The sequence below is a fragment of the Notamacropus eugenii genome, chromosome 2 (assembly GCF_028372415.1).
Source record: "Notamacropus eugenii isolate mMacEug1 chromosome 2, mMacEug1.pri_v2, whole genome shotgun sequence".
Taxonomy (NCBI): domain Eukaryota; kingdom Metazoa; phylum Chordata; class Mammalia; order Diprotodontia; family Macropodidae; genus Notamacropus; species Notamacropus eugenii.
The window spans coordinates 144,145,423-144,162,266 of record NC_092873.1 but is presented as its reverse complement, the minus strand read 5'-3'; the positions used below and the strand labels follow the sequence as shown (position 1 = coordinate 144,162,266).

At 37.2% G+C, this 16,844-nt stretch overlaps 1 long non-coding RNA gene and 1 pseudogene across 1 annotated transcript in view; both read left to right on the top strand.

The window, feature by feature from the left end:
• LOC140526423 (uncharacterized) overlaps nt 1–16,844 on the top strand; it is a 180,491-nt gene that overhangs the window by 117,500 nt on the left and 46,147 nt on the right. The window lies entirely within an intron of this gene.
• On the top strand, nt 9,907–12,234 carry LOC140526421 (ubiquitin-conjugating enzyme E2 C-like; annotated as a pseudogene).

The window sequence follows — 16,844 nt, the reverse complement described above, 5'->3', positions numbered from 1 at the left end:
CCCCAGATTTGCAGTGAAGGGCAAAAGGTGCTATAAATGCAATAACAGATCCTTGAAGTATTGAAGCATCGTTCTATGAGCATAAATGAATGGGGAAAAATTAGTAATAGCAAATTAGAAATTTTGTTTGATGATTGAGGCTCTCCCTAAGAAACTAAGACAATCAATTATTCAATAAGCATCTGTCAAACATATTTTATGTGCTAATTATTGATATAATTAACTATATATAAATAACTAGTAATATAAGACAAAAATAAAATATTCCTTATTCTCAAAGATCCTACATTCTATAAAGATAAATGAGATTGTACTTCAGAAGAGCAGTTATCTCATCAGTGTGGGTGGTTCCTCAATGAGACCAGACTTTATTGCCCATGGTTTTTTGTCCATGTTTTTCTATAAATCCACTATAGAGGAATATATGGTGAATTTGTAGCAATCTCACAGTAAAGTCATTAATTTTTAATGTGATTACAAAATTAATAACACCTGACATTTAGCATCCTCAAAACTGTTACTCAGGAATAGGGAATAGGAACACAGATCCTACATCCCAGCCAAAAAAAAAAAAAAAAAACATGCAGCTAGATGGCATAGTTGATAGAGTGCTGGGCCTGGTGTTAGGAAGATCATGTTACTGAGTTCAAGTCTGGCGTCAGATACTTACTAGCAGCATGACCCTGGGCAACTCACTTGGGCCTGTTTGCTCAGTTTCATCGCTGTAAATGAGTTGGACAAGGAAATGGCAAACTACTCCAGTATCCTGGGCATGACTAAAACGACTGCCCAACAATAATAAAAACCACAACAAAGAATACATGCTATGTCCTTCTGCATGTTATTATTAGCCTGTGGCTGATTCGTTGAATTCACATCAGATCAGATAAAAACAGCTTAATAACTAATTAAAACTATAAGGGGGCCAATTGAAAATGATTAATGGTTCACCCAACCGATTACATTGAGATGTCACATTAACTATTTCTAGGGTCCTGTGATATTTTTAAAAGTTCAAGAGACATAGTTTCTGGGTAATTTAATCCTTTTATTAATAAGCTCAGCAGGGTGTAGGGTGTGTTCAGGAAGGACCGGTACCTTGGTGTGATGGCTGCTGAGCCCTTTTCAGGGCTCTTTCCACCTTCAGTGTTCACCTGTTCCCCCCAACTCTCACCTGTGGCTCCAAGAAGCTTCAGCATGTGTGGTGGCCACACCCTGGTAAACCATTTCAGCAGATGGGCCAAACCAGGTTGAGGGTAATCAAGGGATCTCAAATACATTGGTGAGTTAGGGGGGTGTCTACCCCAAGCATGTGAAGACTTCCTCTGGTGGAATGGGCGGATGAGAACAATTTGTTCCAATGGCCATGAAGGCAGCTGAAGCAGGTGATGTGGAGCACTTAGAGCTTGGTTAGATACTGAAGACATCAAGGTCATTCACTGCAGCCTGAGCCATCTCCAGCCATCTTACCTCTTTCTTGCCACTGGACTATAATGGCTCTGGAGGAGAGAGTGAGGCTGACAACTTTGTGCAACTCTGCCTCACTGAAATCCAATTTATGCATGAATGAAAAGGCATCACACACTCTCAAAGTCTCTCTCAGGAACTTTGGATTTGACTGTGCAACATGGAAGACACTGACACAGAACCACTCAGCATGACATGCCCACATCAGAAAGCATGCTGTGCTCTATGAGCAAAGCAGAATTGAGACACACAAAGTAAACGTAGATGAGCAAATTGAGTGTCCACCCCAAATATTCACATGGACTATCTGTGCCTAACCTGTGGAAGAGCCTTCCAAGCTCATGTTGGTCTGATCAGCCACAGTCAGACACCCTGAAACTTTACTTTATCATGGTGATGTCATTTTGGTGCTCTTCGGAAACAAAGGACAACAACCAACCAACCAAGCTCAGAAGGTTATTAACAAAAGGATGGTCATTTGGTCATCTCTCTTAGACCAAAGACAATTGTGGATGTGGGCTGACAGTTTATATACCCTTCCAACAGGGGCAGACATCATGTCACCCCTAGACAGAGAAAATATCTTTATACAAGAATGCTCCCAGAAATATCAGCCTCAGACTATCTAGACAAAAGGATCCGTCTCCACTCACGCTTGAGTAGAACATCATGGGCTTCTCCACCTTAGATTAAATTCCTTCCAGGGTTGGGTGGGGCCTGACCAAGATGGAGGAGAGGCAATTCAATCTCATTACCAGCAATGTCCTTCAAAAGAAAAACTAAATTTAAAGTTATTACTTTGGAAAGGGGCTGGTGGGGGAGTTCTGAATCTCAGTTCAGAATAAAAATATTAAGAGGAGAAGTTCTCTTCTGAATAACTGGGCTAAAGCTATGTAAAAGATAACACCATGAAGATGCATGACTGGAAAAGAGTGAAACAGTAATGGAATGAGAGACGGCTAGGTGGAGCAGGGCTGTGCCTGGAGTCAGGAAGCCTTGAGTTCAAAACTGGCCTCCGATGCTTTATAGCTCTGTGAAGTATATTTAGCCTAGGAATATGTGGCTAGGGATGAGGGGTTCAGGAAATCAGATGAAGTTGGGATAGTAAGAGAAAATGTATAATCTAATAATATAGGCTATTAAAAATTAAAGCAGCTGGAGGTAGGAGGAGGCTAGAAAGAAAGGTTATTAATAGAGGACTGGAAGCACAGAACAGTCCCCTGATCGTTTGCTATTACGTTTACCACACAAATATTTGATGAATTTGATTTCCTTACTAACTGTGTTTTTCATTGCATAGGAAAAGCCATTGGCCATACTTGTAAATAACCAAGTACATAAATAAAAACTACAAAATTAATTTTTAAATGTAATTGCTTCCAAAAATCTATAAAATTGAAGTGTCATGTGGAAAACTCACTGAGATTGATGATAGGTAGATAGATAGATGATAGATAGATAGATAGATAGATAGATAGATAGATAGATAGATAGATAGATAGATGGATAGATAGATGGATAGATAGATAGATAGATGGATAGATAGATGGATGGATAGATGGATAGATAGATAAACGATAAATGAAAAAGAGTAGAGATAAATGATATTTTTTTTAAAAAAAAATACTTTTCAGTTTGCATACAGATCACAGAGCAGAATTTTACAAATTGAGGAGACCTTGGAGATTATCTAGTTCAACACTTTCATTTTACAAATGAGGAGAATGAAACAAACATAAATAAAATTTAAGTGATTTGCCATCAATGCCAGATTTCCTTGCTTTGAGTCCAACACTTCTGACTATATGATGCTGTTTGATAATATCTAGAAATTGTAGGCTTTGAATGGATTAACTAATGTATCTTGTGTTCCAAAAAATCAAAGGGTCTGCATTCAAAAGAAAGTTTAGGACTAAAACTTTGAGTACTTTGTCTCCAAAGCAAGATCTAGTAATTTCTTCCCAAGTCTTGTTTTTTTCTTCTTTAGATACAATCAGAATTAAAATAGGTCAAGTGCCAGTAAGCATATGCATCTCAATTTTTCATCTTAGACTTCTGCAGTGCTAGGATGCTGACTTCTCACTGCCCATTATACTTCTGGATGACATACACTGAATATGCAATTCTGACCAGAAACAGTCACTTCCCTCAGAAAATAGGGTAGCAAAGGCTGATCCTGGCTAGTGACTTGGAAAATGGGACCCATAACATTGTGTATTTATAGATTGAAAACAGGTTTCTCCTCAGAAACAAAGATTTCTCTTAGAAAATTGTATTCTGGGAAGGCAGTGTGTGGCCTTCATGAGCCTTCAGAGATTTGTGGAGTGTACTAATAATAAACTTTGGAAGCTGTGAACTCAGTAGTAAACTTCATACTGAAGAGTGTTCTGTGAAGAGTTATAAAAAGTTATAAAACTAGGGGCTTGGGGCCCTTGGAATTTGAAATTACCAAGATCAGCTAAACACTACCCCTCTGAGAATTATCAGACCACAAGTGCCATTGCGGCTCAGTCTCCTGATTACCAAGGCTAGACTCAAGCCCTCAAGGATCCTGAGAATTTCCTTAGGGACTTAGTCCATGTGATCAACGATGATTTACCCAAAGGAAACCATAAATGCAAATGGAGATGCTGTCTGGGTAAACAGCCCAGAAAATACATGCCTGTCATCCCAAAGTTTTACAAGTGGGGGATGGAAGAAGCATGAGGTGACCAAATCCCAAATCCTTTTCATTCAGAGTTTGTAAATTCAATACCATGCCAACAATAATCCCCCAGAGCACTCCCCTCCCACCTACCACCTTCAATTTTGAGTTTCATGAGATTTCCATGTCTGAAGAATGTGCTGAAAATGTATTTTCCTTGAACTTTCTTCTCCAAAAACTGGGGCAAAGTACTCCACCTCTTTATGGGAATGATCACAGTTTCCTGATTTCTACCCTGATTCTCAGAGGTCTTATTTAATTTCACACATACGCACACACATACACACACACACACACACACACACTAACTAGATGTCAAGCTCTAAAATGTTACAAGTCAGAAACATGCATATTGTTGACTTTTGGTTCTGAAACCTAGCTCTCTTGGCTTGGTACTCCTTTCCCTCTAGCTCAGTCTCCAATGTCCTGCTGCTCCAATCTCTGTCACCTAGACCCACAACCTATGCAAACCTGCTACCTTTCTCTGCACTCTGCATTTCTACTTATCCCGAACTTACACCATCTCTAGTCTCCCCTCCTCCTACTAACTCCTTCTGCTATGTGCTCTTTGGAACTCTGGTCTGTTAAAGAAAGGGGTGGCAGATTCTCCATCTCTTTTTCTCCTACAGTTTTTCATTTCCATGAGTTAACTAAAATGTAATCACTTGCTGTACTACTGGTGGGTCCATTTCCTACAACCTATCTCACAGAGTCTGGAAGTAGAGTTGGTAAATTATTTTTTTCCTCACTGGAACTTTCAGACCCCTTGCCCATTGTTATTCAATAAGTTCTGATTTGAATTTCAAGTCATACAACTTTATCATCTCTTAGTGATCCTTATTGTTGTCATCTACCACCCTCTTAGACACCCTCCAACCTTTCTCAATGGGTCATAGCTTTTCTCTCCATCTCTGCCCATGCCATCACCCTTAGGAACTCCTGTCTTTCTATCTCCCTTATTCTCTTATTACTCCCACCTTTCCTTTACCCTCATTCTTTCCTCTTATCCCTTGATCCCTTCTTACTTTTTTCAGTCTAAGTACTTTCTTCTGATTTTACTATCCCTAGCTAAAAACTATCAGTTTTTAAACATATAGTCAGTCATCTCTTCATTAGTGGTCTCTCTTCTAACTTCGAATCCTTTTCTTTCAGCCTTCTGTCTTCTCAATTTTAAATTATTCTCTTTTAAAAATACTTATTTACTTTTAGTTTTCAACATTCATTTCCATAAGCTTTTGAGTTTTCAATTTTCTTTCCTTCCCTCTCTTCTTCCCTCCCCAAGACAGTGTGTAATCTAATACAGGCTCTACATATACAGTCATATTAAATATATTTTCCCGATAGTCATATAATCTACCTCCATTCCTATATCACTCCTATTTTTCAGAAAACAAGAGGGAAAAATTACAAAATTGTGATAAGATGATCTATTCAAAATATATGAAAAGTACATTTGTCTAGTGCTTTAAGGCTTAAAAAGCACTTTCTTGAAAGTAATCCTGTAAGAGAAATATACATTTCTACTTAACCACAAATGGATCCTCAATGCTGTATGGCAGAGCTTTTATTCATTTCTGACTCTCCTACTTCTTCAGGGATTATTTTTAACATTTACTTCTCTCCTGAAGTCCTGAACTCCATCTTTTGTATTTTATTTTACTGAAAAATGTAAGGGCATCCAACATGAATTCCTTCAACTCTCTCCATTCTTCCCAATTTTGAAATTCTTTCCTGAGGCCAACTAGGTGGTGCAATGCATAGAGCATCAGTCCTGGAGTCAGGACAACCTGAGTTCAAATCCAGTTTCAGACAGCTGACTGATTGTCTATGTCAATTTGGGCAAGTCAATTAACACCAGTTGTCTCACAATGCAAAAGAAAAAAATCCTTTCCTGGATTGGAATGAAGGATGAAGTGGCCCTTCTCCTTCCCAAAGCTAGTACTTCCACCAGTAACATTGATCCTTCTCTTTCTTTCTTTCTTTCTTTCTTCCCCCACAATTAATAGTATTTTATTTTTTCTAAGTACATATAAAGATAGTTTTCAACATTCACCTTAATAAGATTTTGATTTCCAAATTTTTTCTCCTTCCCATCACCCCTCCACAAGATGGCAAGTCATCTGATATGGGTTATATATATACAATCATATCAAACATATCTCCATCATAGTCATGTTGTGAAAGAAGAATCAGAACAAAAGAAAGAACCACAAGAAAGGAAAAAAAGTGAAAATAGTATGCTTTGATCTGCTTTCAGACTCCGCAGTTTTTTTCTCTGTATGTGGGCAGCCTTTCCCATCATATATCTTTATGAAATTGTCTTAGATCATTTTATTGTTGAGAAGAGCCAAGTTTATCAGTCAGTCATCTCACACTGTGGCTGTTACTGTGCACAATGTTCTCCTGGTTCTGCTCACTTCACTCAGCATCAGTTCATGCAAGTCTTTCCAGGTTTTTCTGAAATCCATCTGCTCCTCATTTCTTATAGCATAATAGCATTCCATCACATTCATGTATACTACAATTTGTTCAGTTATTCATCAAACTGATGAGCATTCCTTCAATTTCCAATTTTGTGCTACTACAAAAATTGCTACTATAAATATTTTTGTACATATGGATCTTTTTCTTGTTTTTATATCTTTGGGATATAGATCTAGTAGGAGTACTGGTGGATCAAAGGGTATGTACAGTTTTATAGCCCTTTGGGCATAATTCCAAATTGTACTTCAGAATGTTTAAATCAGGTCGCAACTCCACCAACAATGAACTGATCTTCCAATTTCCCCATATCTCTACCTTTTATCGTTTTTCTTTTGTGTCATATTATCCAATCTGTTAGGTATGGGGTAGCACCTCAGAGTTCTTTTAATTTGCATTTCTTAAATCAATAGTAATTTAGAGTATTTTTTCAAATATGTGTGTGTTTGTCCTTCATTGTCGAAGAAGACCATGGCATCAGAGAAAGAATGACATGACTTGTTTTGAATGAGGGAGGGCTGTGCAGGTCACCAGCCTCACTTCTCCAGAGCCATCTGAATCCAGTGACTAGATATTCATCAGGATGACTGGAGATGACCCAGGGTAAGGCAATTGAGATTAAGTGACTTGTCCAAGGTCACACAGCTAGTGAGTGCCAAGTGTCTGAGGTGAGATTTGAACTCAGATCCTCCTGATTCCTGCACTGGTGCTCTATCCTCTGCACCACCTAGCTGCCCTAGAGAAATGAGTATACTTAGAGGAAACATGACTCATCTCCAAGTATTGGAGGACTGTCATGTACAAAAGGGAATAGACGTGTTGCCTGATCACAAAGGGCTTATGGCCACAAAGAGCAAATGACTATAAATAGCTTAAATTTCTTCATCAGAAAACTTCCTATTGATATTATTTGACTATCAATTCGAGAACAGCTTGCATTCTCATAAATCTGACTCAGCTCTCTATGTATTTTAGAAATGATGCCTTTATCAGAGACACTGGCAATAAACATTTCTTCCCAGATTTCTACTTTCCCTTTAATCTTGGTTGCATTGGCTTTGCTTGTGCAAAAACTTTTTAATTTAATGTAATCAAAACTATCCATTTGCATTTCATAATGTTCTCTATCCCTTGTTGGGTCATAAATTTGTACCTTCTCCATATGCCTGACAGGTAAACTATTCCTTGATCTCCTGATTTGCTCATGGCTTTGCATTTCTAAATCATGTGCCCATTTTGACCTTATCTTGGTATGTAGCATAACATGTTGGTCTATGCCTATTTTCCAGTTTTCCCAGAAGTTTTTGTTATATAGTGATGCCTTATCCCAGAAGTTGAAGTCTTTTGGGTTTATCAAACACTAGATTACAATAGTCACTGACTACTACATCTTGCATACTTATTCTATTTCATTGACCTTCCTCTCTATTTCTTAGTACCAAATAATTTTGATGACTTCCACTTTATAATATAGTTTTAGATCTGGTAGAGCTAAACTACCTTCCTTGGCTTTTTTTTCATTACTTCCCTTTATATTTTTTACCTTTTCTTCTTCAAGATGAATTTTATGACTTGTCTAGTTCTATCAAATACTTTTTTGGTAGTTTGACTGGTATGGCACTGAAGAAGTAAATCCATTTAGGTAGAATTGTCATTTTTCTTATAGTAGCTCTCCCTACCCATAAGCAACTCATATTTTTCCAATTATTTAGATCTGACTTTATTTGTATGAAAAGTGTTTTATAATTGTGTTCATATAGTTCCTGGGTTTGTCTTGGCAAGTAGACTCCCAAATGTTTTGTGTTGTCGATATTTATTTTAAATGGAATTTCTCCTTCTATCTTCTGCTGCTGTGCTTTCCTAATAACATATAGAAATGCTGATGATTTATGTGGATTTATTTTATATTCTTCAACTTTGCTAAATTTGTTTATTTCAAATAGTTTTTAATTGATTATCTAGGATTTTCTAAGTATACCATCATATTATCTGCAGTGATAGCTTTGTTTTCTCATTGCCCATTGTAATTGCTTCATTTTATTTTTCTTCTCTTTTTCTTTCTTCTCAGTTGCCTTGTTCCACTAATCATCCCATCTCCCTCATGCATCTTTAATCTTTCTATTTTATTACCTCAAATGAGAATGTACTGAACTTTACAAACTTTAAAGAATTGTAAGAATATGAGCTATTATTATTAATTATATTGCTGGTTTCTTCCCATTAGTCTGTAAATATAATCAGGTCTCACTTAGTGTTTTTCAAAAAAAACCAAACCTTCCCTGAACTCATCCACACATATTAGCATATGATCTTTGTCACCCTCTTTATTGCTAGATTATTCATCTTAGCATGATATGAATTAAGATGGTTTATTTGGGACTATTTGATTTTGGTTTTTAGAAAACTGCATTATTTTTTCTAGCACGACATCAGTCAGGGTGGTTTAGCAGAGAATTCTCAAAATGGTGCTATATAAATATATATTTGTTTAAAAGTACTGGAATATTACTATATATTTAAAAATGCCTAACATGATAAATTCAGAGAAACAGGGGATGATTTATGTGAACTGATGCAGAATGAAATAAGTGGAACCAAAGGTACAATATACACTGTGACAACAATAATGAAATCATTTTTGGGGAAACTAAACTCTGAGTAACTAAAAGATCAATGATGTTCCAAAAAAAAAAAAAAAAACCAAAACCACTCACAGATGGTGAAGCATGCAACCCTTCTTGAGGAGAGGGGAACTACCATGGAGGAATGTTGTAAACATTATCAGACTCACTCATAGTAATTGAATATTTTTGCTTGATTGTTTTTCTTTGTTGTAAAAGAAGTTTCAGTCTGGAGAGGGGAAAGGAGATGCAATTTCAAAAGTAACTTATGATGTAATAACAGAAGGCATCAATAAAACCTATTCAAAAAAGATTTTACCACAAAATACATTTCCAAAGTTTTACTGGGAGGCTATGGACTATAGCTCCATAGAAAAGGGCTTTTTAAAAGACTGTGCAAATATCTTCGTTTTACTTTTTGGAAGGAAACCATAATTTATTGTCTTTTTTTTTCTCTTAATCTTTCTTCAGCTATTATTAGTTGATTGTTTTAGTTTTGCTTATGAAATTTAATTTTCTTTTGGGTGTAGGAAAGATACATGAAACAAGAGAGGTAGGGGTCTGGAGCAGGGATTCTTAAGCTGGAGTCTATTATCTATTCATCTATCTATTTACTATCTGTCTATACACACACACATATATATACATACATATATTTTAAATAATATTATATAATATATGCATTACATATATAACTACAGTTTAACATAATTAGTTTCCTTTTGAAACCTATGTATTTTATTTTATGCATTTTAAAACATTATCATGAGAAAAAATTTATAGACTTCACCAGACCACCAAAGGAGTCTATGACACAAAACAATTAATAAGCCGTGACCTAGAGGAACTCTATACAATTATGTACTGGTAGTAAATATGAACTGAAGACCCACTCAGGTATGGGAAGTCTGAATCCTCACATAAAATTGTTAATTTGGGAAGTGTGTAAAAATGTTCATCAGTGGCACTGCTGTGGACTCCTAATTAGTCAATCAATGAACAAGCACGTATGTGTACTAAAAAGCTGAATATACAAAAAAAACCCAAACCAAACCAGTTTTTGTCCTCAAGGAGGTTAAATTCTAATGACAAAGACAACATTTATAACAAAAAACATACAAAGCAGATGCAATATAACCTTAGAAGGGAAGACTAGCAGCTGTATAGGCTAGGAAAGGCTACATTCAGAAGATGGCATTTAAATTGTGTTGAAGCAAAGGATTCTAAAAGGAGAGAATAGAGGAAGATATAGAAAGACACAGAGATAGGAGACAGGGTGTTATGACACTTCATGAGGGTGAAGAGGGTGAGGGTCAGTCAATGTGGCTGAACCATAGAAGATGTGGAGAAGGGGGGTCAAGTGTAAGAATGAAAAGATAAAAAGGGCCAAGGTAGTGATGAGGTGTAAAAGCTAACTAATGGCTATATTTATCTGGAGGTACTAGGAATCTACTGGAAATTATTGAGTAAGGTGGATGGGGTTGACATAGACCGACATTTAGGCAATTGTGTGGATGATGAATCAGAGTATCAAGAGATGAAGACAGGTATGCTAATTAGAAGACTATGAAGCAGTCTGGGTGGCACATGACACATGCAATAGTCTGAATAACCTGAATGTGAATAGTGACAAAGGCACTGGGAAGGGGAATCTAGAAAAAGTACCACTATACATTGAATAAAAGGTACAGATGATAGAATTTACTAGTTTCAGAGACCTATCCAGAACATGGGATGTGGATCGATGAACCTGTGACTATACTGATTATATTAGTAGGGACTGTAAATATGAATTTATGGGGAGAATGTTGGGATTCAATCAAAAGAGTTTCCTGATCAGCCTGTGAATTTGCAGGGAGATTAGATTTAATTTGGGATTCTCTGTCTTTATATCCCTTGGCACCTCCTGGAGGATGAATTCCACTGATAAGGGAGGCCCTCTAAATGAATCAGTTGGCTCCCATTGAAGCAAGATAGATGGCTTTCGGTCAAAAAAAAATCTTCTCTTTGTGTTCACCAATTAAAAAAGAGTTAACGGGTTGCCGCCTGAGAGTTTCTAATTCTAATAGTTCCCCATGACCTCGCAGAATAGTGACCCAGTCACCACCAGCGCCACCACCAGTGAGGGCGCCGAGCCTGGGGCGAGTGCAGCCCGGATTCGTGGGCAAGAGGTAACAGCAGGAATTGATGACCCTAATGATGTCTGGAGTCAAAGGAATTTCTGCCTTCCTAGAGTCAGACAATCTCTTCAAGTGGGTTGGGACCATCCATGGGGCATCTGGGACGGTGCATGAAGGCCTAAGGTACAACTCTCCCTGGAATTCCCCAGCAGTTAGGGGGATATTGTATATTTCCCACTGAGAAATTTGTCACACCTTGTTATATCTGTTTGGACAACCTCAAGGACAAGTGGTCAGCTCTGTATGATGTCAGGACCATCCTGCTATCTATGCAGAGCCTGCTGGGAGAACCTAACATTGACAGCCCATTGAACACACATGCTGCTGAACTTTGGACAAACTCCACAGCCATTAAAAAGTACCTGCTGGAATACAGTAAGTAGGTGACCAGTCAAGAGCCCTGACCCTGGCTGCCCAACCCACCTTCCTTCATCTTGAGTGTGTGTGTGTGTGTGTGTGTGTGTGTGTGTGTGTGTGTGCATGCGCGTCTATCTTTTTCCCTTCCTCGTAATCTGTCTTCTTCCTCTCTCTTCTGTACAGGACTCTATCATAAACTGTTTTCCTTTTTCTTTTTTCTCTTAAGCTCTAGTCCAGCTCTCAACATTAACGTATAAATAAAGTTTTGTTTTGTTTTTTTAAAAAAGAGCTAACAAAACTTCTTAATTACTTTTTGTTTCCTATCCCCAACTTCCTAAATCATTCTACAAAATGTGATTCTTTGTAATAACCCTATCCTGAATATCACTATAAAACTATACTGACATAATTCTCCTCATGCTATACTCACATAATCCTCCTCTATCTAGCAACTAGATATTCTAAATTCTAGATTCTAGCTGCTCTGTCTCTGTTTGCTTGCATACTACTTTCTATAATTTCCATCAATATTCTGTCCTAGACCCTTTTTACCATCCCAGAATTCTCTTCCCTGTCAGTCTCTTGCCTTTCCCTGGCTACATCTCAAGTGTGAAAATATGTTTAATAAGAATGTATATGTAGAGCTGATATTGGATTGCACACAAGTTTGGGGAGGGGGGAGCAGAGGGAAGTAGAGAAAATTTTAAACTTACAGAAGTAAATATGGAAAACTAAAAATAAATTAATTTATGGGGAAAAAGTCTTCTAATTGGCATTCTTAATTCCAGTCTCTTACCTTTTCAACCCAGTATTCCAAACAGCTACCAAAATAAACTTCTTAAGGCATAGGTATGATCCTGACACTACCCTGCTTAAAATAGTCAGTGGCTTCCCACTGCCTCTAATACAAAATCCAGACTCCTTAGTCTGAATGAGTCCTCCACCTGCCTTTTCATTTCATCTTATTCCCCTCGAAGTAGCTCAGACACCATGGGGATCCTGCTCCCTGCCTAAAGGCTCTCTTCTGGACCCTCCTGGCTTCAGAGTGATTATCAATAGTAACTGTTGCTGTTTCCCGCCCAGCCTGATGTCTTTCTCTTTGCCTCATTAAAGGGGCCATGCCTTGGCTACTTCTTAAATGGGCCTATTCAATGAATGGGCATTGCCTCACCTTAAGTGAGCACCTGCAAGGACCTTGGCCTAAAGGGCCCAAGGTCTCCCAGTGCATCATGGGTCATTTCTAGTCATCCTGATGAATATCTGGTCACTGGACTCAGATGACTCTAGAGGAGAAGTGAGGCTGGTGACCTGCACAGCCCTCCCTCACTCAAAACAAAGTCAAGTGCAAATCATGTCATCATTTCTCTGATGGCATGGTCTTCTTCGGCATCAAAGAATAAACACAGTTTCAACCCCCACACCATCTCCAGAATTTCTGTCCTGTTTTTCCAACTGCTTTTTGGATATTTCCACCTGGAGCACTAGAAGTATCTCATATTGTCTAAGTCCAGAATTGAACTCACTTCATAGAACCCTGGCATTTTGTCCAATTTTTTTGTAACTACTGATGATACCATCATCCTAGCAACCCAGGCCTCATCCACAGTGATCTCTACCTTTGCTGTTTCCTTCACTCCCTATACTAATTAACCACCCGGCAAATCTTGTCAATTCTAATTCCATTCTAATATCTGGCATCTTTGCTTGTTATTTCACTATGCCTAGGAGCAATCTAGTCCAGATTCTGGTCTCTTTTTACTTATACTACTGTAACGGCTTCCTTAATGGTCTACTTTCCTATAGTTTTTCTTTTCTCTTTTCTTCAGACTAAAGTCTGAATAATTTTTCTAATGTACCAAACTTACAACCTTTCTATCCAAAATACTGAGTCACTCTCTATTAATTACCAAGTAAAAGGATAAGCATATTCTGATTCTAACTTTTCCCTTTACATAATAAGCACAATGCAGAACAATTGTCCATGGATCCAACTTCTACAAATTTAATTCCAAATGAGAAGTGAAAGTTTGAAGTACACTATGGTGGTTGTTTTTTTATAAATCAAAGACTCATATGTGGGAAAGTGGATGTAGAGACAGGAAGTATTAGAGAGATCATAGAGTTCAACCAACTCATTTTCCAGATGAGGAAACAAAAAGATGAAGCAATTTGACGAGAGTCGCAGCTAGGAAACATTCAAGGAATGATCTGAACCCAAATCTTCCTGATTCTTAGTCCAGTGCTATATTCACTGGACAACTTAATTGACTGTCCTATAATAAATAATCACACTCATATTCATATGTTTCTTATTTTTGGATATTTATATGCTGGTTATTGCTGCTCTCATTCACTTGTTCCAATAATGTCCAGCTCTTAGTGACCCCATTTCAGAATTCCTTGGCAAAGATACTGGAGGGGTTTGGCATTGTTTTTTCCAGCTCATTTTACAGATGAAGAAACTGAGGCGAACAGGGTTAAGTGACTTGCCTAAGGTCACACAATTGCTAAGTGTCTGAGGTCAAATTCAAAATCAGTAAGATGAGGCTTCCTGATTCCAGGCCTGGTGCTCTATCTACTGTGCCACCTAGCTGCCCACTTGTACTGGTAGCGCAGAGATTAGATTTCTGAGTCTGAGGCTTGGAAATTCTAATTTAAAATCCAGGCTCAGATAATTATTGCATTGTGGTCCCAGACAAATCACTTAATATCTACTTGCCTCAGTTTCTTCAATTATAAAATGGGAATTATAATAATTAATTTAGGAATTATGAATAATTTAATACTTATTAGTAATGTATTATTATTATTATGTGTTTTCATAACTGAAGTTCCAACAAAAATAGTTCCAAAATGGTCAGGCTGTTATGTGACTAGATTTTAAGTTCAATGACCTGGACAAAGGGAAAGGCACAACAAAATTTGACCAATTCAGATGAAAACCATATGTTCTTCTTCAGTTGTTTCAGTCATTTATGAAGCTTCTTGACTCCATGTAGGATTTTCTTGGCAGTAATACTGGAGTGTTTTGCCATTTTCTTCTTCAGTTTATTTTATAAATGAGGAAACTGAGCCTAGCAAGGTTAAGTGACTTGCCCAGGGTCACATAATTACTGAGTGTCTGAGGTCAGATTGAACTCAACCAGATCCAACATTCTATCCATTGTGCCACCAAGCAAAACTATATATATGCAATAATATTGTGGGCAGGAAACCTTATTTGAATTAGATAACAAAACAGATCAGTCAGTTGCCAAGATAAGCAGATATTAGGCTAAGTGAAAGTAAAGTACAAATTTAAATTCTTGTCTGTAATCAACCTTAAGGCTGAACATGAATTAAATGTATAATATTTAATTATTTTTAACATTAAATATATATTTATATTCACAGTTTTTTTTCTTGATCTAGGGTCACCATCAAATATATATCTACATATACATTGATATCTAGAGTTCTTCATATAGGTTTGGCATATAATATCCATAAGCATAGCAATATATATATATCTATGCTTGACTATAGCAGGAAATTAAAAATACTTTTTAATGAACTTGATTGAATAGAATTGCGAATTTTCCTTTCCTTCTAGTCCATTCCTTATGAACAGATCAGATTCTATCTATCGTCCTATCTCTTACATCCTAACTGCCTTTAATGAATGCTCATTTAATTAAATTTAACTCAATAGAAGAGAATTTCTCATTATCAAATGCCTCTGACTGCCTGAAAAGCATAAGAACATAACCTTGGGTAACCAAAAAATATAAGTAGGTATACTGATGTTTCACATTCTTTAGAAACCTTGTTTTAATATTCTAGCATTACCTAATGAAGGTAGTATTAACTAGATATGCACTCAATTAATAAGCATATAATATGTGTATATATATATATATACATATATATATATATATATGTATATATATATATATATATATATATATATATATATATATATATATATATATCTCGCACCTATTAAGTGCCAGAAACTATGCTAAGCACTGTACAAATATCTCACTTGTTCCTCATAACAACCCTAGGAAGTAGGTTCTGTAATTATCCCCATTTTACAATTGAGGAAACTGAGGAAGAGTGAACTGCCTTGCCCAGGATCACACAGCTAGTAAGTGACTGAGGTCAGATTTGAAAACAGCTATTCCTGACTCCAACTCAGCATGCTTTGCGATGCACCACATTGCAGCTGCTTTAGTAACGCAGGAATGTAGAAGATGGTGTTTGAACTCCATGTGTAGGACAAGAAGGATTCTTTGATGTGAAGAGAGTGAGGAGGGACTGGAGATAGTGGGATGGTGTGAAGGTGAGAATTGGAGTTCTTTGTTGAGAAACGGAGAACAGGTCAGCTTAGTATGAAGAGAGGTAAGTATAACGAAATTTAGAATGTTAACAACTAGACTAAAATAGTGTTAAAACAAGAAAGTAGACAGTTTTCTGATCAATGATCAACCTACAGATAATACTATCTATAATAGTCTCTTTGTTAGAGATGGCCACGTGTTCAATAAACAATCACAACTCCACTATTTAGTAGTTACTATTTAATTACTAAATAGTAATTGTTTCTTTTTATCTAGGAACCCTGAGGCTCTTCTCCTCCCAGAGTCTTTTTTTTATTTTTTATTAAAGGGCCGTCCCTTGGGTAACTGCTTAAAGAAGCTTATTCATTGAATAGGTTTATCTCACTCAAAGTGAGAATGTAATAAGACCACAGCCTAAAAGGGTCAGGGTCTCCCATTACATCCTGGACCATCTCCAGTTGTCCTGGTGAATATGTGGCCACCAGACCCAGATGGCTCAGGAGAATAAAGTGAGGTTGGTGACCTTGCACAGCTCTCCCTCACTCAAAATAAAGTCAAGTGCAAGTCCTGTCATTGTTTCTTGGATGGCATGGTCTTCTTCAGCAATAAAGGATGAACACAACAATCTGTGAGGAGATTCAGCTGCCTGAATGAGGACCCAGCTAGCTGGGTAACTCCAAAGTCAACTGCGAGTCATTTTATCATATTGATG